We start from the raw sequence: 27437 nt of genomic DNA, 5'->3' as shown, positions 1-27437 counted from the left end.
AGCAATAAAATAAAATGACTGGCAGTTGGAACATGGAAGATGACAATTCAACCAAACAGAAATATCCAATGTCATTTTCTGAATCTAATTTGACCATCTCAGTACAGTTCCTATTACAATTTATACTCTGAGAAACATCTGCTTATTAATTTCCAAGGTACTGGTGTACTGATATGCCTTAAGTATCTGTAACTTTGGTTTTCTGGTTCAGTTGAAACCCATATAAGCTTTCCCCTCACTTTTCTGTGAATTAGAACAGTTATAGCAATCTGAGTGTACATCTTAGTTCTGATCTATGTTAAAACAAAAAAGTACTTATCTTCTATAGCTCTCTATTACTTGTATTAAGAGCAGTTCAAAGACACTAATTAAATAATTTGATCTTCTAACCATTTAGCTTTGAAACGTACATTTGTCTTTTCAAGCTTATCACTATGGAACTAGCCTAGTTCCTCAGAACTTTGCATTTGAGTAGGAAGTGGAGTGGCAGAGTAGGTCAATCTCAGTAAAATAAATTTCTGAAATTAAATGAAAGTGATTTTTCTTTTTATGCACTTCAAAGCAAATCATTAGAAAACAGGGCAAGTAACAATATAGTCCTGGCTCATACATGTCATTAAAGTCTTAATAAAAGATACTGAAAACCTCTTTATGTGCGCCTTCAAGAAGCCGGTGATTCTTGTTATAGTTTTTCCTCCCCTCCAAAAGCCAAAATGTTATTTCTGAAGTGATCTTTCAGCTCACAATCCCTTACAACAAGAGAACGATACAATATCTTTTCCCCCTAAATTTAAGCACTGTTGGGAAGCGTTATTGCTTTCTTCATGCTGCAGACTAAGTTTAAACAGAACAATAGGTTCTAAAAATAAACATAATATATAACAGTCTTTCAGGCAATGTCAAATGCAATGGAAAAAGAGTGATGAGAGTTCTTCAACATGAGTTTTAATGAACCTTCTCCCTTGATTCAGTGCAAGTATCATTTATTTTTAAAGCAATCGGTCACAGCTTTCTGTTAGAATGATGGCCTCTTGACTGAATCTGCCAAAGTGCAGAACAATAAGGAATTATAATATTCCCAAGCTGGGAATCAGTAATGAACAAAATTTGATGTCAGCTAAATAGAAGTACTGGATGAACTTAGTTGTACAATATATGGGCTATAAATCCTCATGCTTCAGGATATACGCCAACCATTAAATGATAGGGGGTTAGGAAGAAACTTCCTCTGTGTGCAGGTTATTCCATAATTCTCCATTATGGGAATTCATAAAGCACCTTGTACTGGCCAGTATGGGAGACAGAATACTGGTCTAGATAGACCAGTCATCTGTTCTGGTTTAGCAGTTTTTATGTCCCCTAATTGAGAATGCTCATTCCTTGTGGAATGCTGTAAATGTAAATGGTGAACAAAAACCAATTGTCCTAGTGTAAAACACAAAAAACAAAACAACAGTAATAAGTTAACTTCTATCTTTCTTTCTATTTTTTTTACATAAATTTTACTTCTATTTTTGCCCTGTTGCTACAATGATATCTTGCTCTCTGTGATAGGGTATACAAACCCCACACAAGTCCTGAAGTGGTTAAAAGGCAATGCTGGGTCCAGGTAGCTCCACCCCAACAGGCCTGTTGAGCATACGCGAGCAGGAGAAGCGGGTTGAAAGGAGCTCAGATGCCCAGGCAAGGAGTGATGAACAGGCTGCAGGGGAGAAGAATCTTTCTCCAGGAAGCCAGACAGAATGTGAAGCCTGAAAGGGGCCCGCATATTGGGTAAGGCCCCCAGAACTGCCTTCTCCAACCACCACCCACTTCAAGATGCAGCAGGTTTTGCATGCCCCACTCATTTGGGACTTTGTGAAGCTCGTGACTGTTTGGACTACAGAAGCCATGCCCCAGCGGCACATAGATTGGAAGCAGCCCAGGGTGGCAGATTTAGGCTCTCTATGAGGAGGAACGTGCTAGTGTTACTTCCTACAGGGTCCTTGGCTGGGACCCCGTGGAGAGGGTAGAGTGAGGTCCTAGGTCCCTCTCCCATGCCCTCCTTAAGGACAAAGGCCCTAGACACAGTGGGGAGATCCAAACACTCTTGGTCTGGGGTTATGGACCAGACATTGCTACCAACTCTCCCCCTATTTCCTCCCCCAACAGCAAGACAAGGGGGTTGGAGGGCAGGTGCACTAACCACTAGGCCATCAGGCCCTCCAAGCACCCTATCGCATTCAAATAGCACTTTTAATCAGTAAAGTGCAAAATACTTTACCTGTGTTACAGATAGGGAAACTGAAGCACAGTTATTCTATCATCATCATCCAGCAGGCCAGCAGCAGAACCAAGAATGGAACCCAGGTCTCCAGTATTCTTCTGCTAGGCCTTGCTGCCTCCCAATAGATAACTGAGTTATTTCATGGTTATAGTAAAACCAACAGCTAAAAAATGCCATGTCAAAGCTCCAAAATATAAAGATTTTCTTATAATAAGTACTGCTTGAAACTGCTTACAGTGTTTATCCATCATTTCTTATGAAAGCTTAACTTTTGTAAGATAAAACCATTTTTTTCCTTACATCCAATCTTTCCCAAAAGATATTAGAACTTTTTTAAGCCTTTCAATTTTTTTTATGTATTAGTGCTTACTCAAATAAGATAAAGCCTTTTCAAATCTGCACATTAATCAGGGACTGTAGAGTAAATACAAGCAGTAAATTGTAATCTGAACATCTTGTAAAGAACTGTTTTAGATTTTGTAACTAATCTGTTTTTCTTTAATTCCTGTGTCCACTGGAACTGAGTGACCTGGAAACAACAGATGTGTTTGGATGTCAGCATGCCATCTCCAGTCTACATGTCTGGTATTTAGGACTGCTGTATTTGCTTATAATACATTTAATGGCAAACAATACATTTGCCCAGAGCCCCAGTTCTCCAAATGCATACAGAAGCATTTTACTCCTCTGTAGGGAGACTCACTGAATCAAACCGATGGGTCACTAGCTTGGGAGGAAAAACTAAAGATTGTTAAAGGTTACCACTATTATTATCCAGTTTTTTGTTTGTTTTTTTTGGGGGGGGGGGGAGTTAAACTATCCTATGCGCTTTTCTAGATTTCATTACTGTAGTGGCTAAGTGTCTCACAATCTTTAGTGTATTCATCCTCCCATTATCCTGTGATTATGTGACTTGCCAAAGATCTTTCTGTGCCTTGGTTCCCCATCTCTGCAATGGGAATAATAGTACTTCCCTACATCAAGACAGAGAGAATCTTAGGCTATGTCTACACCTCCCCGCAGTTTGAACTAGGAGATGTGAATAACAGTGCACATCAAAGTGGAGCTCTGTAACTCCTCCATGTGGATGCTGAAGGTATGAACTAAAAGGTTCCTAGAAGACTATGTTAACACAAACTAGGAACCTATTAGTTCACATCCACAACATACACCCGGGGGGATTACAGTGCAGAATTTTGGTGCACAGTGCTAGTCACGCCCCTGTAGTCTGAACTGCGGGGCAGTGTAGACAAGCACTAAGTGATTAGACCAAGATCACAGAGAATCTCTTTGATAGAGTAACAATTGAATCCTGCTCTGCCAGAGCCCGGCTAATACTCTAATCACTGGGCCATCCTGTGCTAGGTTTGGAGCTGCTCTGTAATAATTTCTGAATACCGTACGTTGCCCTGGTTATTGGGATATTTACTGTATAATATTTTGGTTTAGTTTAATAGGGAACTGTCAGGAAAAACAGGTAGGAAGTGGGAAAAAGGCTCACAAGAAGCCATTTTTCAGCACACACTTGCCGGTTGGTACTAAACAATGCCAGAACCATTGGACCTGAGGATTGTGCCTTGATCTCCTGGTTAGCCTACAGGAGTGCCAAACCCCAGGAATAAAAAGAAACTTAGCAGGACTTAAAAATGGTGTCTCTCTAGACTGCATGACGTTGTTCAGGTAAACCAGACTGAGGCACATGTACCTGAGTAAGTTAGGACTGCCTACGTTACCATCAGGGGATGGTAAAACTTGAGGTGAGATAGACAGGCGTGTAGACTGTTTTAAAATCCTTTTTCATGCAATAATTCTTTTCTACTGTTAAAGAAACAATGGCATGTTTTAAGACGGCAGCCTGGTCGCTATATAAACCACTGGTTACAGATTCCTGGAGGAAAGTACAGCAGGTATCCAAACTCAGTCAGACCTGCTGATACTATAGCCCAGGGCCCAGTCTAGGAGTAGGACAGTTGTAGAGTTCTGACCCTGGATAAGTAAAGTCATGAGGTCTGACATCTGGGGGCTGCACTTGGAAAGATTAGAAATGGGACTGAGGTACAACTTGCCCTGCAACTGTGACTCAAACTCTCTCTCTCAAACTCTAGTTCCTTATGCTGAAAACACATTACTCTCTTTGTTTAGTTTTAAGCGACAGCAGCCAACATTTTAATTTTACAGTGGTTGCTGTGTGACAAAATCCTGTATTTGAACAGGTCCATCTTACCTACAAGATGGCATCATAAACTAACTGGCCAATCAGAGGAGTAGCAACACAAAAAACAATTAAAGTGTATGGAGGGAGACATTTAGGTAGCAACATAAAAGGTATCATGAGAATGATTGCTGCTCTGTTTAATTTCTGTCAAGATGGGGAGCTGAATCAGAGAAAGGGGTGAGTGAGACAGATATAAAGAAGCCAAACTGAAGTGCTGACAGGCTTCACTATGTTAAGAGTTGAATCTGAGCCTTCTCAGAGCTGCTGAAAGTTGACATCATAGGACCAGATTCTGCCACCCTTATCCATGCTAAATAGCATAGCACTCTGTGAGCAATACCCCTGGTTTCAAAGTGAACATGCTGAAAAGAGATCTGATAGTCTCTTGTGTGTATCTGCCTGTGAAAAATGATCGTTTTCTGACAGTGGAAATTGCTGGTTCTTGTTTGGGTGGAAGAGGTGGAGGGATTTAACTTGAGAATGAAACATGTTTTGTCATGTCACTAGTCTGCAAGAACAATATCTCATTGGTTTTCCTGGAAACAATAATTTCTTTATTCGGCGCTGACGATGGAGAAGTAGAGTAAAAGTCAGTCACGGAGTCAGCCCAAAGAGAAGAGGATCATGATAACCACAGCCACCTTCATCCAGGAAAGGAAAAGAAACAACTCCCAGAAGTGGCCAGTACAGTGAGTCCCTTGCAACAGCTAGAAGACAGCAGGGTTGTCAGCCCTCTAGCAGCAACCACAAGGGAGAGGCCTCCTCAGCAGTCTCAGTCATAATAAATAAATAAATAATAATAATAAAATAATATCCAGCTTTTCTATAGCATTTTTCATCTGTAGTTTTAAAAATACTTTACAAAAGAGGTCTGTATCAGCCTCATTTTACATATAGGGAAACTGAGTCAGAGAGCAGTGAAGAAACTTACACAAGGTAACCTACCAAGATAGTGGCAGCCATAAAAAACAACCAAGATTGGTCCACACTGCTCAACGAGAAAGATCCCAGCAGCAACAGAACAGAGGAGAGAACCTTTCCCCCAGAATGCGGATATTAAATAGAAAGACGTATGTTCTGTTCGGCCTCTGAACAACTTTATTTGTTTTATTTGTATCTTAAATACAGCTAGACAAATTAAGTAAGAGCTTCACAATCAGTATGTATTAATTTTTAATTGTTCAGCAATTAAGGTGTACCTTTCTGTGTTGCACTCTTGCTGTTAGTAGTTATTTCACATAAAATTAGCAGATCTGTGGTTTTATTGGGAAGTTGTTACCAATATACAATTTATTTTTTAATACTCTGTGGTAAGATTGCTCTTTATCACACTTCTCAATATTTTTAAAAGAAAAGATGGATGTTCTAAGTTGTAGTAGGATGTTCTTTCCCATGGTTATTCATTTCCAGGGTCAGTATGTTAATATGTACATTTTATATATTTACATCTACATGCTTGGTGTCTGGCAGCGTTCTGCATATACAATTTTTAATCCTCCAAAATATAGTTCCATAAAAGTTATTGTCTGTATGTACCATTCAGCTCAAATTACAAGCAATCCCAAATCATTCTTGGTTAGAGATCAAATCATATTCATGACCAGACAATGGTCTACTCAAATTTTGTTTGAATGAACCGTTCACAGAAGCCTATTGAAAACATGTCTGCTCTATCTAGATTTCCAGGTGTCAGATATGGTGCATTTCACATCGGAGCTGGGGCCATTTTTGTTCAATATCTTCATTAATGATCTGGAGGATGGCATGGAGTGCACCCTCAGCAAGTTTGCAGATGACACTAAACTGGGAGGAGTCGCAGATATGCTGGAGGGTAGGAATAGGACACAGAGGCACCTAGACAAATTAGAGGATTGGGCCAAAAGAAATCTGATGAGGTTCTACAAGGACAAGTGCAGAGTCCTGCACTTAGGGCAGAAAAATCCCATGCACTGCTACAGACTAGGGACCAAGTGGCTAGGCAGCAGTTCTGCAGAAAAGGACCTAGGGGTTTCAGGGAATGGGAAGTTGGATATGAGTCAACAGTGTGCCTTGTTGCCAAGAAGACTAATGGCATTTTGGGCTGTATAAGTAGGAGCATTGCCAGCAGATTGAGGGACGTGATCATTCCCCTCTATTTGGCATTAGCGAGGCCTCATCTGGATTATTGTGTCCAGTTTTGGGCCCCACACTACAGGAAGGATGTGGAAAAATTGGAAAGAGTCCAGCGGAGGGCAACAAAAAACGATTAGGTGGCTGGAGCACATGAATTATGAGGAGAGGCTGGGGTTATTTATGAGGGGAACTGGGATTATTTTGTCTGCAGAAGAGAAGAATGAGGGGGGATTTGATGATAGCTTTCAACTACCTGAATGGAGGTTCCAAAGAGGATGGATATAGACTGTTCTCAGTGGTACCAGATGACAGAACAAGGAGTAATGGTCTCAAGTTTCAGTGGGGGAGATTTAGGTTGAATATTAGGAAAAACTTTTTCACTAGGAGGGTGGTGAAGCACTAGAATGGGTTACCTCGGGAGGTGGTGGAATCTCCTTCCTTAGAGGTTTTTAAGGTCAGGCTTGACAAAGCCCTGGCTGGGATGATTTAGTTGGAGGTTAGGTCCTGCTTTGAGTAGGGGGTTGTACTACATGACCTCTTGAGGTTTCTTCTAACCCTGATATTCTATTATTCTATTCTATGATTCTAATTAGGTTTAGAAATAGGTTACACAGGGGAAGCAATATATTGAAAGTAAATTATTGTTGAAGAAGTCATCAAGATATCCTTTTTCTAGTTTAACTCAGTTTTACACATACTTTAAAAAGTTATTTTCAGATGCTTTTCCTCTCCTTCTATAATTCAAAACCACTTAATTAGCCAGCAATGCAGTTTCTTTGTTCTCTTTCCTCTGAATTCACCCGTGTATCTCATCTCCTGTGTGTCTGTCTTTTAAACTCTAAGGTCTTTGTGTCCAGATCCCAAATTCATATAGTCTAAATTCCTTATGTCAAGGAGCATTTTACCATTTATTTACTGTTCTGAGTGCTACAAGACTCCCCCGTCTAATCCACCAGAAATAAAAACATTATGCTCTGCTCAAAACAAAGCTACAACAAAATAAGAAAAAGGAAAAAATTGTGCAGAATAATAAATTATTGTATGTTTAGTTCCAGTAGTGCTGTTCAAAAGAGGAACTTTACCAAACAAGTTAGAGGTCCCTTAAAAAAGCTTTTACAGTGTAGAATAACAATACAACACAGGATAACACAAATCAAGCACAATATGGATTGGATTTATTATACCTAGAGTGCTTCATGGAGTAGATGAATTTTCAGAATTTATTTGAAAGAAAGAGGCATAGTTTTGGAAGACTGTTTCAGGCATAGGAGAAAACATGAGAGAAGATACCACAATGAAAGGAGTTGGGAATGAGTCAAATCAAGTAGTCAAACAGATGCTACCCAAGAAAAGAAGAATTCTGTACTGGGGAACGAGAGGGAAACTCGGCCCAAGATGGTGAGAGTAATAATTATAACTAACTGTCCCTATTGAAATCAATGGGCATTTTACCAACTATTTCAGTAAGTGCAGAGTGAGGTCAATGGTGAGTACTTTTGAAAACTCCACTCCCAATTGTTTTGGCAAGAAATAGACTGAAAACATTACATGACTAAATAGTACAAGACTCAAAAGTCTGGCAATTCTAAAAACAACTGCAAGGCAGGCACAGTGTTATACTGTGAATCATTTACATGTGAGCAAGAACTGTGAACTACATACATCTTTAAAAAGAAACAGGACAATTTTTGTCCAGTATGTAAAGCTTTATTTTTCTAGTGTATAGGTAGGTTTTAGCAAATGAGCATTCAAACTTAAATTCTAAAACAGATCTTAGGAAACACTTTTTTGTCTTATGAATTAAATACACTATTTTGTGCATTAGCAACTGCACACTATGCAATTCACAGGAAAAATATCAGCATTTATTTCCACCAGTTACTGTCAGCAAACTCTAAGTAGTATTCTGGTAAGCACCTGGCAAATCCCTGACTAGCACATCCCATACAGAATTCTAATGAAAAGGTTTCCAGTAAGTAAAATATGTACTTAAGGGAAAAGATGTTTTTCTTTATTCTTGGACAGTTGAGTTGCATACACTTCTGGGGTAGATTCCATTCCTACTGGCATCCAGTATAAATTCCTGGATATCAAACAAAGTTTAGAGTTGAACAACAAACATGCATAAGGCAGAAGTAACAGAATATCATTCATATTGCATCGAGTTCTAACTACAGAATCACGCATGTACAACTCTGCCCCACAGCATAGTCTAAAAAAAATTTTGAGATCCTGAACTCATCCCATACAATTATGTATGGATGCAGACACAGTTTTCCCTATACAGGAAGAATCAAACCACTGTTTCACATGTACCATGCTAATGCAAGACAACAACTTGACCTCTGGTTGCTGCCTGGCCATCAGCCCTATCCAAGATTTCTCTACTTTACCCTGGGAAGGGAGGAGGTGGGGGAAATGACATTGCACTAATATTAAGTTGGTTTGTACATATTCCCTCCAGTTTTGATGTTTTTTCTAATTAAGATGCATGTAGATTTGGGGGGAGATATTGCTAATACCCAGCAGAAAATGGGGAAGATTTTCAAAAGCAGTAATGATAGTTAGGTGATGCTCAGTTTCCATGGACTCTCAAAAGGAGTTATCTATCTACCTGCCATTTGTGCCTTTGAAAATCTCCCCCAATCGCCTCTGTACTTCAATTTTCTGCTGCTGAGCTTTGTCTCTCTCTCTCTCTCTGAAGCAGTTTGGCACACATAAATGCTTTTTTAAATATAAAAATGCATATAATTACAGATATGTTCAGCCCACCATAGTTGTTCCACATCTTCTCTCAATTTGCTACACCTCAAATTCACTAAGAAACTGCAGGACTATGAATCTTATGCCAACTTTTACCTTCCTTTCTGGCATACCAAGATATTTTCAAACATCCAGTAATTAATGTAAAATCTTTTCACTTTGTGTGGCTTGATCTCCCAACAACACCCACTACATGTAATCTGAAGTTACATTTTACTAAGTTTAATGCAAATTGTTCACCCTAAGGGCCAGAGTTATTGATAAGTGCCAATGAGTTCCACAACTTTTAAAGTTTCTTGTAGGTTCTGCTTCTGCTCCGAAGACCTAATCTGTACACATTATATAAATGTGATCGATGAGAGAATGCTTGCTGCAGTTAGTACACTGAACATAGAGTTCAACATTTGGTAAGAACAGAAAAACAGGTGGACAGGATTCAAAGTACAACTTAAAAGTGAAGACCCTATCCTACACAACTTTCTGTCCCATACTCTGTCCCTTCCTCATGTATGTAAAGAGTCCACCCTAGTGCCCCTCCACAACTGGCTATTGGTTTCCCCAATGATTATTTACCTATCCAGGTGTTTCTACCACACATATCATTGTAGTGTCTGAGCACCTCACAAAAAGAGTTCATACCCAAAAAAACAAAAACAAAACAAAAACAGCAACAAAAGACAGTTATCTACTTTCCGCTCCCTCCTCCTTCTGTGGCAGCTGGGATTAAGCTTTTTTAAAAAAAAAAATTTATTCATTTTTTTCTCCACTGACTGGGCTCCTATAGTGACTCTTAAGATCCCTGTTGGTCTCTCGTGGGCCTCAGTCATCACTGAACTTCTTGCTTCCTGGACTAGAAAACTGGGTTCCTGGCCTCATAACTGGCTACCTTACCCTTTCCTCATAGCTGGCTGCTCCAAGTTGGTGGAAAAGGCTAACATTTCTCTTCCTCTTCCACTGCTGAGATGGGGGGTGAGATTATTATAGATCTGTTTGGCAAACCTCCAGACTTATTGGGGCATCATTCTCCCTTCTTTTTACAGGAAACTGCCCTGTTTGTCGGTCACTTTTTATGTGCAGTAGTAGGGGTAGAGTGTTGTGGTGGTGGTAAGAGATTATCACTTCTCCTCCAAGGACTGCTCCTCTTCTAGATATTCAGTAAGAAGAAACACCACCATCACAGTTAAAAGTATGTGGATCATAATGACTCTCCAAGACGCAGAGATGACCCGGGCCTGCCGATACTGGGGGTGCAGAATGAGGGCAGCCGGCTTCAGCAGTATTAATGAGCATGCTCAGTCCATGTGAACATGCTCAATACAAGCCAACAAGCAAATCTGGGGGGACGGGAGCACATGACCCCGCATGCCCCACCATACATCGCCTCTGGCAAGACCCTTGAGTCCCCAAAGCATATAGGACTTGCAGACAACAGGATTATGTAGCTGGGACTACTTGATTATCAAGTATAAAGTGCACAATCCCAATGTCATTGGAGGGTCAGCTTTGCTGTCATTAAATGCTGCCACTGAGATGACTTTCTAGCTGTAATATAGCTAACCAGAAGAATGAATGGGAGACGAATGCTCACAGGAGGAACAGCAGTACATCTCTATATTCAAAAGTGGAATCAGTTGAAATATGGGGGAATTTACTGAAAACAAATAAATTGTGAAAAATTTGTCCCTTTCTTCAATCAAAATTATTTAAAAAATGTAATTTTTCAACCAGTTCCACTCAAAAGTAAAAAGCATATGGAAGTGACTCCTTTCCAAAGGAAGCCATGTCTTCTGCACATAATTACCTACATAATCACTAATGTGAACTTCACCACAAGAAATTAGATGTACCGTTTTTGTGAATGAAGCTGGAGCAGCGGGGAAGTTCTCTGATGCTCTGTTGGGGCACAACAGTCTCACACCGTGCTAGGAATTATCCTTACTTCCCATTGAAGTGCCAGCACATGATGGTAATTCACCTTCATAGTATCTCTTATGATTTCCTGTTTAGTGCACCTCAAAGACCATCTCAATAGTAATATCACTAAGCATTTAAATTTGTTCGCCGCTGAGTCAATTTGCCCAAGACAGATCTGGGTTTGTTTTTTTCGGTACACTACCCTGCACTGTGTGATTGTGAAACACATAAGTCCATGTTTCTCTCCACACACAGTCACAGATGCCTTTGCTACCCCAGCATTTAAGAGGAATTGAAGGCCTGCTTCTAGCCATGTGCTTAAGAACAATCTGATGATTCTCCACTCTTGACATCATCATCTGCAAATCTGTAGCTGGCTGTTGCTGTTTGAAAGGGCACAGAATGTCAGAAACATAATAAAAAGTCATTCAGAATCCCTGCTTTGCCTTTGACTTGGTTTTAGTAGGAGCTTAAGGAGTTGTTACCAACAGAATATTAAAAATTTGGGAATCTTACCTTTACCTCAAGTTACACCCGCTACCAAAACAAACAAACAAACAAAAAAAAACCCCACTCTACTCAAGCTATTTCTCCCGTAGGTTGGGAAGGAAGGAAGAGAGATTATATCTATTTTTAAATACTTGGGATGCACTGTAATATTACTGAGCTGGGAGCTGTCTGTTACAGCCTTCCCCCAATTCCATTTTGTTTCTTACAGCTGTCCCCTTACTCCATTTTGTTTTTGTTCTCCTCCTGTGGCTGCCCCTCCCTGGCTGTTAAGTTGTTTACCAAGGCCACTGCCCTTCTCAAAAGGAGGGCCCCTTAAGTCGTTTACCAAGAGCCATTGCCCTTCTCAAAGGGATGGCCTCTTGTGCTGCGTGCTAAGTGGGACCACTGCCCTGTTCAAAGGGTTGGTCCTGTTATCACCTTGTTAAACTTGGGCTTTGTGTAAGGTAGGCAATGTCCAGAGCTGCAAGACCTAATGTGTTTTTGAGATTCTGGGCATGAGTCATAGGCCTCATGTGCTTTTGAGTCCTGAGGTGTGAACTCACACCTATTGTCCAGGACTGCCCAGGCATGTCTCTGTGCTCACCTGCAGTTTTCCCCTGTGTCTCCTCCCCTGTGACAGAGGGAGCCTATCAGGATTACTGACGGGAAACTGCCTGAGTTTGTCTTTAAAAAACAGGCATTTTGAAACAACCATCAGAAATGTTCCTGCATTGCTGCCTGGTCTGATCAGCCAGGGGTTCTGGGGGGTCCTTTCTCCGCTTTCGTTTTATTTTTGAGCGTACCCCCATTTTTAACCCCCCCCCCCCACAAAGAACTAATTGCTGCCTGAAAGACCTCCTGATTATCGAGACCATACCGAGTCCTCCTTGCTTCTTCTGATGTTGTTGCTGCTTCTGCCTTTGCTGCTGCCTTGGGGACTGGTAAGAATCCCTCTGTGAAACTTTCTATACTTTTATTTTATTATTTTAGCTGCTGGCTCTGTTTCCCCAGCACACAGACTTGGTCTGTGTCTTAAAACCTCTCTTAAACTCCGCGGCGCTTTGCCGCTAAAAATAAGTTTGTGCCGCCGCTAAGCTCTGCTCCAGTGGGCTTTGCTTCGGGGCTCACGGTTTTCAGCCATATCCACTGCTGCAGCCACCATCCCTTGGCTTCCTTGGGGGCTGCCTTGGGAGCTGTATCCTGGGCACATACCACTCTGCCCTCTGTAACTTCCCCATAGCATAAGGTGCACCATAGGTTTTGTTTTTTAGTCTAAGAAGTCATAGTTTGCTAAGATTGTAGCGCTTGTAAGTTTCACCTGCCTTGCTATAGTTTGCTGTTTTGTTGCTCCGTATAGTTGCTTGTTATAGTTTTGCTTAGAATTGTGATATTTGTTGTTTTGCCTAGTCATTGGTTAAGATAGATTTTAAAAAGCCATTGCCTGGTTGTATTCTGTACCTGTCTTGTTACTTTGTATAAGCTGCTTGTCATTTTATATAAGTTTAATTAAGTTAGACGATAGATAAGGTTTTTTGTTGTTTGAATTCGTCTTCCCGCTGTCCCGATCTCTCCGTGAACTTTCCCGTGTCTGTTTTTCCCCCGCTCCAATCTCCCCCTCTGTGTACTTCTCCGTGTCTCCCTGTTGTAACCCTTTGCTGCTTTTCCCCCCGCGTCTGCACCACCCTCCGAACTTCCCAAACCCCTTGCTGCTTCTCCCCCTGTGTAACTTCCCAAACCCTTTGCCGCTTCTTTCCTTTTTTGGGGGGGGGTGTCCGCTTGTTGCTTAAACCTTCCTCTAGCCCTTCTTTACACTTCTCTGCTGCCTCTCCCTGTATCCCCTGTGTTCGTGCTCCCGCTTCTCCGCTGCCCCTCCCCTACCGAAGATCACCATCACACTGCTCCATTTGTCTTCACCCCGCTGCTCCGCAGCTTCCCTGAAGTGCTCTCCGCTGCTGCAACCTGTTTCTTCCCTCAGCCGTCTCCCCCATTCTCCACCTGCCTTCCCATCGCTTGCACGTTCAGCGCCCTCCTCTCTTGCTGCTCCCAGACTCCCCTTAAGTGCGCTCCAGCTGCTCTTGTCTCCCGTACGTCCAGCCCGCAGGGTCCTGAAGACTGCTCTGGGCTTCACCCCGCAGGGCTTCAGAGTCTCTCGCTGCTTGCAGCTGCACTCTCCTCTCATCAGTTGCCACTGATCATTCACTCCCCTCTCCACTCCTGTTTCTCGACCCAGCCTTTAGGTACAATCTTGCAGATTATCTGCTATCACAGCCTCACAAATTAAGTCATTAATTTTCTTTTATACTGTTACATTGCATAATTTCACTTATCACCCATATTGTATCATTGCACTGTGATTCACATTTTACTTGTGGTTATAACACCCCATTGGTTGCCTCCACTTTTCTGATATACTTTGTATTGCATTGAAGCGATCATTTTACTTTGCATTTCTTTTGGGTACATTTTGCATTCCACACTGTATCTAAAGTTGTTCCTATATAAAGTTGAGTTGCTTATTGACTGTACTGTATCCCATTGTGCTGAACCCCACTTACTGTACCCCACTGTTAGAACTCCCTATACTGTTCAATAAGAACCCCCCCCATCGTTGTCTATTGTAAACACCCTATACACCCCATCCCATCGTATTTCATTGTTAAATTCCCACCACTTCCTTTTTCCTTTAATAAAGAAATTAATTGGCACCCCACCTGTGTGGTAATTGCTCCCCAAGATCCCATATACCTGCGGGCAGGGACAGGAGCTATGGAATTGGAAAGAAAATGCAGCATTACATAACTGACCATAAGCAGCACCTGTGCCTCAGTAAATTCTGCCTTTTTATCACAAAGGTCAGACAAGCCTGCTCTACTCAGAATCAGCACAAAAAAAGTGACCACACATATACCAGAATAGAATGAGACTAGAGTCTGCTTTCTCAATGCCAAGTCTGAGCAGAGATTTCAGTTTTCCATTTAAAAAAAAAAAAAGTTTTGAAATATGCTATCTTCTCACATTTTGAATTCAGTACAACATTAAAACCTTGCAGGTCATGTTTGTATGATGTGATTAACATAAAACTAAGAGCTTACTGCAATCAAAATAAAATATTCCTCACTGGCACTATTTCAATAATTGACCTCGCCTAGGGTCATTTTAAAGCAGTTTAAATGCATCATTAATCCATGACATTCCAAAACAGCTTTACTAATATACTTTAAGAAATTACAGTGGAGAATTAAGGTGGCGCTGAGCTGTGCACACACATTAAAAAGTCATAAAAACGATATGGAAAACAGAAATGTTAAAGAAAGAAAGGGGGTTAACAACAAGACGTGGCGATTTCGGAACATATTACACAAGGGAAATATGTCCCCCACCCCGACACTGCTTTTCCTCCTCCTTCCTGTTACTTTTATGTCTGCACTGCTCCCCCACCTTTCTGCGTATTTCCTCTTATTTTCCTTTCACTCCCACCAGCAGCTTCCCTCTCACTTTCCAGCATCACTAAACAGAGCAGCTTGGCTCTCCCAAAGAGCAGGTCAATAAATTACAGATCGGCCTCTGTCCTGAAAAAAGGTAACTAAGCTGAGAAGATCAAGTCAATTGAATTTGTTAGACCAAGCATATTAGGAGGAGAGAAGGGTGGCAGACAAGATCTTTGAAACCTTTTCTTCATGACCAAACTGGAGATAGGCTTCAAGGGAGAAATGAAAGGAAGAGTCCATGTGCAAAGAGTAAAGATAACTAAATGTCAGAAAGCAATGAGGAAGATTAAAATTTTGTCATGGTTATTTTTTAGTGAAAGTCACACACAGGTCATGGGCAATAAACAAAAATTTGCAGAAGCCAGTGACATATGACTTTTACTAAAAATAATGGGGGTGGGGAGGCTGACTGCCAGTGCGGGATGGAACTGAGAGCTCCCGAGCCCCCGCAGTGGCTGATAGCTCCCGGGCACCCGCTGTCCCGGTGAATGGGGTACAGCTGAAGCAGCGAAGTCCTTTACCTCCATGACAAAATCTTATTCTTAGTAATGAGGGTGAACGTGAAGAGCCAACAGCTCCTCTAGGAGATGATTCAATAGCTCCATATCCTACAGAACACCAAGATCATCAGAGAGCTGATGCATTCATTAATAGCAAAGACTCACAAAAGCATAGTAAAGAATCCATGATGATCCCTAAGGTAAATAATCATATAGAGCAGTGGTGCTCAACCAGGGGCCCGGGGCCCCTGAGGAGCTGTGAGCAGGTTTCAGGGGGTCTGTCAAAATAAACCAGAGAGCAGGACCGACGTTAGACTCACTGGGGTCTGAGACAAAAGCCAAAGCCTGAGCTCCACCACTCAGGGATGAAGCTGAAGCCTGAGTAACTTAGCTTAATGGGGCACCCGGTGGCATGGAGCCACAGGCAGTTGTCCTGCTTACTACCCCCTAATGCTGACCCTGGCTTTTAATCTACTGGATATACAGAAAAAGTTATTGTGGCACAGGTGGGCCATGGAGTTTTTATAGCATGTTGGGGGAGCCTCAGAAAGAAAAAGAGCTACTTTTGCAAAAGGAGATGTGTATAAATAGTCTGTGGAGGAGCAGGCAACAAAAAACATTATGTAACACCATGTGAGCAGAAAGACCCATTGGCAAAGGGTCCCCCTGCTCTTTGCAAGCAGCTCTCACCTCACACCTGACAAACTCATGACACCAAACACATATCTGGCAGGGTATTTATCCATAAAGGATATCATGTGCAGTGTCTAACGAATGCTTGTAATTTGTCAATGTATGGGTCATATTTAAGAAATTACGTATTTATACTGAAACCACGCTTTATGGACTTGGAGTAGAAATTGGTCTCCAGAAGATAATGTGTCTGGGTGATGACACATTCAGGCAAGGGGAATGGTCATGCCCCTCCCTAATCAGCTGGTGAGGTAATACAAGGCTCAATTGAACAGCCTTGCTCCTTCCTAAAACTATCAATGGAAAACCATGAGAGGCACCACCAAACAATCAAAATCTCTTAGGAGGTGAAAAAAAGGAACATTACAACAAACAACTTTGCCCTGGTTGTGAATAGAAACAAAAGATTATTTTTCAGTGTAACAGAGCATAGGAAAAGATACACAATCTATTCACTGAGGAAAACCACTGGCTGAGAGGAATGAATGTTTTGGATCCCAGCTCTTGAGAAATCAGCCAACTTTGTAAGAGACTGATTTTTTGGGGGAAGGGGAAAGAAGAGGGGATGAAAATCTACTTTATTGGAATGGAAAGTTAACTATTGATAAAAGTGTAGCCCCAGGTTTTATGATTCTGTTTTGTATTGTAATAAATTGTTTCCACCACTCAGTCTTGTTTCTAGTTAAATACCCTTTCTTAAATCAACCTGCTTTTGGTTGGTTGTAAGTGCTTACCTGAGTGCTATGTGGTTTACAGGAGCAATGGTTTAAGGTAGAACTTGTTAACTGGGCTTCCCTGAACCTTTGGGTGCAGCCAGTGTGAGGGGTGGCTATCACAGGGGAACAATTCAAGGGGGCTCAGGGATTGGGGTGCATCTATTGTTAACCTGCAAGGCAAAGTTAGGGCTGGCATAGCCCAAAGATAAGTGCTGGAATGGCTAAAAGCTGGTGGTGTTAGGGAGCTCACACCCAGCTAATCCAAGATTCCCCCTCACTGTCTGTAAGGAATAACATGATGACTCTCAGTCCTAGGTACCCCAAGGATCATCACACATGGATAAAAAGGTAACACTGCAGAATGCCAGAAATAGGAAATAGCATTTTGGACGTTACTAAAATTAATTTGCAAGCTCTTTGAGGACAGGGACCATGTTTTTCCTATTCATTTGTACAGCGTCTAGCACAATGAGGCTCCATTCCTGTTGGGGCCTTTGGGCACTCAATACAATAATAAATAAGAACATCACAGAGGACTAATAAGTATTTCTGTAGAGTCCACTCTTCTAGTGGATCAAACAAGGCTGAAAACAAAAGAGAGCTTCAACACACAGAGTCTTATTCTGTTTTCAATTCAATAAGACTTTATTGGTATGAATAGAGTGGAAGAAAACCACCGGCCCATCAGGTAAATTTCCAAAGGCAGGTATAATGCACCCAGAATAGGACTATACACTCTGTTTGGGTTCTGCCCCTCTTGCTCCCTCCATGTCCATTTGTCATTGCCGACCACTGCTGACCGAGTGCCAGGTTGCTATGTGGCACAATGACATCTGTGCCACCTCTCTCTGACAGGACCAGACAGCTTTTCCTCATCACTTTTGGATGAGATGTCCTAAGGTTCCAGATCATTTGAAGAAATATTTGGCTCACTTCCTCATATTTGAGACATTGGAACAGAAAGTGTCTGTCTGTCTTAATCTGTCCTCTGTTACACTGGCCATGCGGTCACACCTCTCTGGGTTTAGACTGTGCTTTGTACATCCTCATTTCCACCTCTAGTTTGTGGTCACTGATTTGGTGAGAATCTGCCTTAGTTTTGCATATTTCATTGTAGTAAAGTGGTCTCCTAGTATGATAGCTCTGCGTAGGGATCTGTAGCAGACCAGCTTGCTGCCACCTATGATTTATCCCTCCCAGTAACTTATCTATTGGTAGCTTAGGTGTTGGCCTAACAGTTGAGCATCTTTCGGTTTTGATTGTTTGCTCTGCTGGTCATGAGTTTGCATTTGTTGAGCCCAGAGGGTGATGACAAATAACCGGATTGGGTTTTCATTTGGATATAGCTTTTGATCCTCAAGTGTTTTGTGGTGAAGGGAGTGTTTGCTGCTTTGATTGAGGTGATACCAGAGGCTGAATATTCTTTTCTTCTTTGATTAGCATGGGGCATCAGCCCCATCATGATCTGCAGCTGGTGTAGCTGGAGTTCCTGTACACCTGCAGTGTTTGCAGAACTGCAGTTGTTGGGTTACTATTGGGGTTTTATCCTAGTTAGTGCAACCTATTGTTAGAGTTAGATCGAGATTTCTCTCTCATATTATAGAATTGGCTGGATTATGCTGATGAATGTTTTGGCAGTACTTTTATTGGGGGCTCTCTCTCTTTATGGGCCTTCTATGCCATAAGGAAGATTCTAAAGCTTTTTCTTTTGGGGCTTTGATAAACCAAGAAGGAAAATAAGATTTGACCATTATAGGATGGAGCTTCTTGACATACTTAGAGAAAATTCCCTACCACTCAACATCTGTTGGCAAAATGTATCTGACAGTTTCAATTATTTTTCCAGGATGCCCTTACTATTGTTGGGGGATCTACTATACTGAACAAACTAATTCTGTATGCGACACAAGTTAAAAAAATATTCAATATTTTGCTGTGATGCTTTCATACATCAATTTTGTGGGGGTTTCAGGTAATTCTTGTAACTATCCCAACTCCTTTTTATCTCTCTTTCCTTGTTGTGCTTTGTGACCATTATTTTAATAGAGCACCCTTGACTTTACTTAATGTCAAAAGTTCCAGATTTACATTTTTATATTGATGTTATAATTGCAAAATTTGATCAGCAATTTGATTGTCACTTTAGTTTATATTGAAGCATTCTGGATAAACAACATCCATTCAAGCTTGTCATTCATTTTGTGTACATATCAAAGACAACTTAAAATGTAGTCATTTATCAGAGCCTGTAAGATAGCAATATACTTCTTGTAATGTGGCATTAATGTGTGTTCTTCATGCACGCTCCATGCTAATGTGTCACAATCACTCCTTAGAAAAGCAATCTAAAAAGTTCCAAGATTTATGGAACCAAATATAATAATTTTCACAGCACTCAAATGAGAAATCCAAACAATAATTAATACCTTGAAATGTATTTCTTTTTAAAGAGAGAGTGTGGTATGCTGTGAGACTGAATAAGGGAGATCTTTCCCCATTACATGACCAGTGTGTGTTTGTTTAACCTTTCTTGGAAATCTTTAGTACACGTTTAAATTGCCATAAAAATGGTTAATAAAATCAACAAGTGTGTTAGGCTGTAACTTTAAGAACTACCCTGAGCTGGAAGACAATGCAAAGTAGCTGAGTCACAGCTGGAGCCCCAGGAAAAAAAATCCTTCTGAAGCATTCATTCTGGAAGGAGATCAGGTGCAGATTGCATTCACCTTTCTGGCTGACTAGTTTTACTAGCTGACCTGTGAGCTGAGATAGTTTCGGGATAGGGTGGCAGGACTGTGCAAAAGGTAAAGCTCTTCTGTGCAAGAGACAGAGCTTTTTGTGGGGTCACTACCAGACTGTGGAACAAAGTCCCCCAGGAACTAAGGACCATAACAAACCTTCCAATTGTATGGTGCACTTTGACCTTGCCTTCTTTAACAGAAACACAAAATAGCAGTACACACACACACCAATGCTTCATTTGTGCCATGGCTTGCTGGGGCTGAGCCCAGACACCTCTGGGCTTGGCATTTCAAAGACCTCTGGGCTCCCGGTCAGCAACTGCCACTCTCTGGCTGCCAGCAGCAGTGCAGAAGTAAGGGTGACAATGCACCATACCATGCCACCCTTCTGTGCTGCTGCTGGCAGAGGCATTGCCTTCAAAGCTGGGCACTCAGCCAGCAGCCGCCATTCTCCAGCCACCTAGTTTGAGCCTTGACACCTCTTTCATTACAAATTAAGCACTGACACACACATATATTTAAACAACCACTACCAAAATCAAACACTGAACACAATTTTCTCCTTAGGGAGAGGTTGAGAGAACCACAGGACAGATGTTAGTCACACCACCTAGTGGAGGGTGCTGGGATAGTCCACTGATGAGAGTAGTGTAAAAACATTTAGAATAGAATACCCTCATCTCATCCATCCCACTCCTTCTTGGGAGATTAGCGCTGCTGACAAGAATACCTGGGCACAGCGTCTGCACTCCCCAGCCACACAGTCATTAGATCCCAAGCAGGTACACAAGGATTTGGGAATGCTCCTCCATAATTGTAGAACTATTTTGAGGAAGGTTCCAGCAGTAGAACCTTCTCCAAAAACTGGCAGCACAAGGTCCTGTACATCATGTCTAGCAAGCCATGAATCATAAGAGACTTGGGCTTGCCAGTACACCATGTACTCTGAGGTATCTCTATTAAAACATTTTCAGATGGGAGCTGATATAATAGGCTGAGATCATGTCAACCAAAGACAACGGAAAGAGTTTACTGGGCTGGTTCCACACATACCCGCCCATTGCCCCTGCCCACAAAAAGGCTTTCCATTAATTTTGAGGGAAGGGCAAAGATGTATGCTGCAGCTTATTTTAGTCAGCCTAGTCTGCTCCACCTGACTGGCTGAGGGTGGGGTAGAGTAGGTGTGGGAATCTTAATTGAGAATTTCCCAAGTTGCTTTGTGATTAAATTATCACCCTTCAAATTCACACGTTTCTGCAGTGTGTTTTACCTTTTTTAATGTGACCATTCAAACATTCCCCTCTCCTAGGCTCCAATCAAGCAAAGCATTTAAACGTGTGCTTAACTTTATGAACATAGAGTTATATCACTGAAGTCAATACATGCCTAAGTGTTTTGCTGGATCAGGGCCATAATATAGCTATTTTTTGACATTTTTAATACAGCTGAGCTGTTCTTCTTCTAACTTATGTCCCGATTCTGTACTGTGCTCCCTTTGGACAGACACCTGAACCCACAATAGCTCATTGACTTCAATGGATCTCTGTACGGATGCAGGGGTCCACCTGCTCTGAGTTCAGTGCAGGATCAGGGCCTTAGATTCTTCATAGGGGAAATGTTTTGGATTAGTTTTGGATTCTTTTCCTAGAAAATTAGACAGGGGAAAATGTTAATAGGGGTTATATAATAAACATAGATAAAATTTAAATTGGACTGAAGTTTAGATATAGCAAATAGTCATTTTATCTTCAAAATTATAAACCTTTTTGTGTAATATCCCTGCAAATAGATAGGTACCAAATTAGCCACAGGAGGACTTCCTCTGGTATACTGAATTAAACCTAAAAATATTGTTAGGTGCCAAAAGTAATAAAAGTTCTATCATTTTAAAATGAGACTTTTTAAAATCACACCAAGATGTACAGGCACGCAAAAGTAGATATAACACATTTTACTCCTTTAACTGCATTTTTAACTATTTATACTGCAGGTGAAATTCACCCACGTACAGACAGCCAGTAGACAGCACTTTATAGCATGTAAGCTCTGCATTGTAACTGCCAGGCAGGCTAGGAATCACTGGATCTGCATTTATAGACTTTCAAGGTTCATCTGCATTAACGTTCTCTCGCTCACTATCAAGATACTGACTCCTGACTCCAATCAGACCATGATGCCAACTTCCACTACCCATTCGTTAAATTATCAAACAAGAACCTTTGTGCTTTCTCCGATGATACCTCGCAGGCTGGGGAGCAGCTCCCCATAATCATTGCCAAAACTACCTAATTATCCTGCTTCAAAACTTTCCTTTGCCATGATGCCTGCAAAAACCTGACAATGGTTAGGCCACTGGTACACTGAGATCACAGCCTATCACACTGACCAAAATGATCTCATTGTTTCCTTGTATTTCCCCATTTGTTCCCATCTTTTATCTCGCCTTATACTTACGGTAAGTTGTAAGAGTTTCAGGGCAGGAACTGTCCTTTTGTTCTGTGTTTGTACAGTGTCGAGCACAATGACTGGAAGTCCTAGATGCTTTGATACTACAAATCAATAAATAATAATTTTGAAGGGATGTTCCATATGAAAAAGACTGAAGGTTTTAGATATGCAAATAGCTGAATATTCTATCACACTTGGAGAGGAAAAACTATTATTTCATTAACAGACAATCAACACTTCTCTTAGTAGGCCACAGGCTCAAAGAACATCAAAAGTTACTCCATTCTCTATAGGGCCCCTTGCAGGTTAGTAGATGGAGAAAATGAATTGCCAAGTGGTAGTGGAATGTGCTATCCAGTTTCCACTATACCAGTAGTAAAAAGAATATCAGATGTCTATGTTGAGATGTTTGCTATGGGCCACAAAAAATAATAATAATAATAATAATAATTGGGCGTAAAGTGTTTTTTTTCCCCACTCAACTTGCTGGTTCCCCATGATGCAGGCAAGACTACTTTGGAGAAACTCTGTAAAGCTTGTTCCTGTTTTCATGATTTTACTTGTGGCTTACAATAGTATCTCATATTAGAATATAAACAACAAATCACTGCAAACATTCTGGACATTTGGGGAAATCCTCACTAACTTTTTCTACAAATTTGAAAAAATATGCCGGGATGTTTTTTCACAAATGCCCTGTAGTTTTCTATTTTCCCTGGCTATTGCTGAGTTCTCAACAGCTGCTACATTTGCCTATACAGCCCCTGAGTTATCATTATCTCACCTGGAGCTTTACAAAATACTTAGGGATAAAAAGTGGCTAGAGAAAGGGGAAGCATAGACTTATCAACACACAAAGTTGTAGTAATTTAACTAAAGGTGTGACTTAAAACTGTGTGTGCATACTCTTACATTGCTTATATCCTGTATCTCAGAGAAAAAGGACAAACTAGAGAGGAAGGCTATTCGTGTTGGACTTCAGAGACACAGACGCACTTCTTTGCTCTGCCACAGAGTTCCTGTGTGCCCTTGGGCAAGTTAATTAGTCTATGCCTCCGTTGTGCATCTGGGAAGTTGGGACAGTAGTAATTCTTTATCTCACAGAGGTGTTGTGAGCATAAATACCCTAAAGTGATTGTGATGTGCTCAGATACTATGGTGATGGGGATCATATAATTACCATAGACAGACATATCAGTTCAGCCTGCCCAAGCTAAACTGACAATCAATTTGAAACCAATCTAGGTGTGTCCACATAGGAGTTTGAACCAGTTGAATTAAGTTTGCACAAGGCATTTAATTTGGGAGAGATGCAGTGTTGGTGATGGAGGAAAGAGCAGGAGCTGGGAGAACTAGGTGACTTCTTTAATGACCCCTGCCAACCTACCTTCCTTAACCTGCTTTACTCATGACAAAGCCCTGCTTACTAGTGTACTGGTGTGAGCTAACTTAAGTACCCACTCATCCTAATGCACCTAGGGAGCTAATTTAAGTACCCACTCATCTCTGATCTGTTCTGCTCTTGTGCACAGCAGAACATTGTGGAACACAGGCAGATGCAGTCTCTAGCAGCAGATGCTGGACACCCAGACAAGCAAAAAAGTTGAAACACTCTTTCCCACAGACTCTCCAATATGAGGAAACCAGATAGACAGATTGGGGAGGGGGAGGAAAAGAGAGAAACAGTGGAAAGGGTATGCAAATAATAGGAGGAGGGGAATGATATGAGAGACTGGGAGGGGGAAGAATTCAAGTCAGTAGGGTAAAAAGAGATTTGAGCAACCAAAAGGAGGGAGACTTGGAGGTGAGAGGATGATTTAAACAAATAGAATAGGGGTGATAGGAGGCTTCTAGAAAATAAGAATAAAGAGGAGTTACTTGACTTGTATAGTAACTTGAGTTCTTCGAGATATATGGTTCTTATCTGTATTCGATTATGGGTGCACTAGTGCTTTATGCACCTGAGATCAGAAGATTTTTGCTAGCAGTGTCTGTTAGTCCATGCCTGTGCCCTTTTCCTTCTTGTGCTCCAAAGAGAGGACTTATGTCATGGTGCAGAACAACCACCTCTCCGGTTTCTTCAACCATGAATCTTGCATAAAGGATCCAAAGCAGAGAGGATGGTGGGTAGGTAGTGAAACACAGACAGGGACCAAACATCTTGAAGAATTTTAGGTACTTCATGAGGTAAGTAACTGCTCCTCCCCCTCCAACTGATAGTCCCTCCGTGTATTCCACTGTAAGTGACTGACAAGCAGAGCTCATTAAAGGAAGGTACAAGAACTCCTGTAGTATCGATGACTGGAGGGCTTCTGTGCCAAAAGAAGCATCAGCTGAAGAAACTTGCAACAGGGTGTAATGTCTCATGAAGGTATGGACAGAATGCCATGTTGTAGGTTTACAGATGTCAGTAAGAGGAATATCTCAAAGTAAGATTACCAAAGTAGCTTCGGCCCTAATTGAGAGTCTAAGCAATTTCCTAAAAAATTTTGTTCTTTGTAGGTAAAATGCCAAAGCTCAGCGGATCGGCTCACCTACCTATCTAGCTGAGGTGATGGTGACCAGAACCTTCACAGATAGGTGGATCAAAGAACAGAAGGCCCGTGGATTGAATGGAGGCCTTGTTAATTCTGAAAGGACCAGACTTAAGCCCCATGATGGAGTAGGTTTCATTATAGCAAGCAAAGGCTATGACCAGACCTTTCAGACATTGTGCAGATGGGTGAGGATGGAGTGGTCGTAAATTAGGGAATGGCAGGCAGAAAAAGCTGTTGTGTGTACCCAGATCTAAAGTCTTTAAAGACAGGATATATTAGAACATGATTTCCCATTCACTGCTACAGACTAGGGACCGAGTGGCTAGGCAGCAGTTCTGCAGAAAAGGACCTAGAGGTTACAGTGGACGAGAAGCTGGATACGAGTCAGCAGTGTGCCCTTGTTGCCAAGAAGGCTAACGGCATTTTGGGCTGTATAAGTAAAGGCATTTCAAGCAGATCGAGGGATGTGATCATTCCCCTCTATTCGATATTGGTAAGGCCTCATCTGGAGTACTGTGTCTAGTTTTGGGCCCCACACTACAAGAAGGATGTGGAAAAATTGGAAAGAGTCCAGCAGAGGGCAACAAAAATGATTAGAGGGCTGGAGCACATGATTTATGAGGAGAGGCTGAGGGAACTGGGATTGTTTAGTCTGTGGAAGAGAAGAATGAGGGGGGATTTGATAGCTGCTTTCAACTACCTGAAAGGGGGTTCCAAAGAAGATGGATCTAGACTGTTCTCAGTGGTAGCAGATGACAGAACAAGGAGTAATGGTCTCAAGTTGCAGTGGGGGAGGTTTAGGTTGGATATTAGGAAAAACGTTTTCACTCAGAGGGTGATGAGTCTTTCAATAAGTGTAACAAATCAGTTATCTTCCCACTGAATAGATTGTCCCTTTCACAAACAAATCCTCCACACTAGGTTGGACTTCTCTGGAAAATCCTGAGGATTGAGGCCACAATGTTCTACTCATGACAATAGCTGTTGCCATCAAACAGGAGGCTGTGTCTGCTGCATTGACTGAGGCTTAAAAAGATGACCTGGCAGGTTGCCTTCCTCAATGGCAGCTTGGAACTGTGCTCTGTCCTCCTGCAGGACCTTGTTAATTATTCCAAGCTTTCAGAATTTACTAACAAAGTTGTATTTAGATACATGTATTAATGCCCCTGATAGAATGTTCTGTGGAACTGTAGGTTGGGTGAAGTAAAACCTTTCCTCATGAACAGGTCCAAGCCTTCAGCTCCTTTATTGGAAGGGGTGGATTTGGGTTGATATTGCTGGTTTCTTTCAGAGACTGCTTGGCCTACTAAGGAGTTCAGAGAAGGGTATGTAAATAAAAGTTCTGCTCCCTTGGCTGGTATAAAAGTATTTATTTTCTGTCCTCTTTGGAGTGGGACTACATGTGGCTGGGGTATGCCAAACCACCCTGCCAGAGTCTAAAATAGCTTCATTAACAGGAAATGCCTTGCTAGGTCCCATGTGATACAGAATGTCGAGGAGTTTGAGAGGTCTCCTGCATTTCCTCCAGGGGAATGAGGAGCATGTCAATGACCAACCTTAATAGGTCTTGGAATCGCCTGTAATCAGGTGGAGAAAGTGAGGCCAGCACAACCGCCCTGTCGGGGGATGATGATGATAACCTCATTGGTTCTGATTCTTCTTCCTCTTCCATTAGTTCCTAAGCAGGTTCAGATTCCTCTCTCTAAGGAGAGGAATGTTGTGATTTCCAATAGGTTGTTCTGACACAGGATAGCATATGTATAGGTCACATGGTCCTCACTACAGCCATTAAGAAGGGTCAAATGGTGGTTGAGGTAGCCCCCATGGAATAGATATCACACCATTGGGCCCAACATGGGTGCATGGTATTATAAGAATGGAAAGGAGTCCAAGAAAGACTCTAAATCTTATATCTGGACTAACCTCCTGACTCCTCCTTACTGCAGGCAGTGATGGTCTCTTGCTCATGTTCGACATGCGCCTGGTATGGTAGTATTGATCCTTGTGAGGATCAGATGGGAGACTCTACATCCTGGAAGATGACAATATCCTCATTGGTACTGGCCTTTTTAACTGTTGTACCAACGTCTACTTGTGGGTGTTTTCAACCTCACAACATGTTTCAGTAACACATACAGAGCCAAACTTCATAACTTCACATACAACAATAACACATACAATCCAATGAGATATTGTCTACCAGATCAAGACTTCTAAAATGATACCTCACAAGCTATACTTTCTATAAAACATAGACTAATTAGATGGCAGTGGTGAATACTGGGGTGTCACACTATCCAAATTAACTAGCTCTGTATTAGCGCTATATCATAGTGACTACGGGAGTAAGCAACAACCAGTACTCCAATAAGAGAAAATGAGAAGTGAAATTAAAAGAGTGAATCAGAGTAATTTAATAACCAAACTCCCTTCCTTGGGCAGGTGACAAGAAAAGATCAGACAAGACACTTAAAATCATGTATATGAATATTTCGGTGACAAACAATATGAAGGGACAGAATGAATGAGTTACAATAAAGTAAAGCCAACTATAA

General features: G+C 41.5%; 1 long non-coding RNA gene across 2 annotated transcripts in view; it reads right to left on the bottom strand.

Moving 5' to 3' along the window:
- The window catches only part of LOC123371123, a 113860-nt gene that overhangs the window by 81785 nt on the left and 4638 nt on the right, over positions 1-27437 (bottom strand). The window contains exons 3-4 of one of the 2 annotated variants that reach the window (XR_006579715.1): positions 22352-22446; positions 20441-21541 (exon numbers count right to left, since the gene is read on the bottom strand). The exons of the other annotated variant lie outside the window; for it this stretch is intronic. This is a non-coding gene — a long non-coding RNA (uncharacterized LOC123371123). Of the gene's footprint in view, positions 1-20440; positions 21542-22351; positions 22447-27437 lie in introns of those variants that run through there. 2 annotated transcript variants of the gene reach the window in all.

This window comes from Mauremys mutica, chromosome 5, assembly GCF_020497125.1.
Source record: "Mauremys mutica isolate MM-2020 ecotype Southern chromosome 5, ASM2049712v1, whole genome shotgun sequence".
NCBI classification, from domain to species: domain Eukaryota; kingdom Metazoa; phylum Chordata; order Testudines; family Geoemydidae; genus Mauremys; species Mauremys mutica.
Note: the sequence above shows the minus strand (reverse complement) of the source record. Positions and strands in the feature narration are given on the sequence as shown.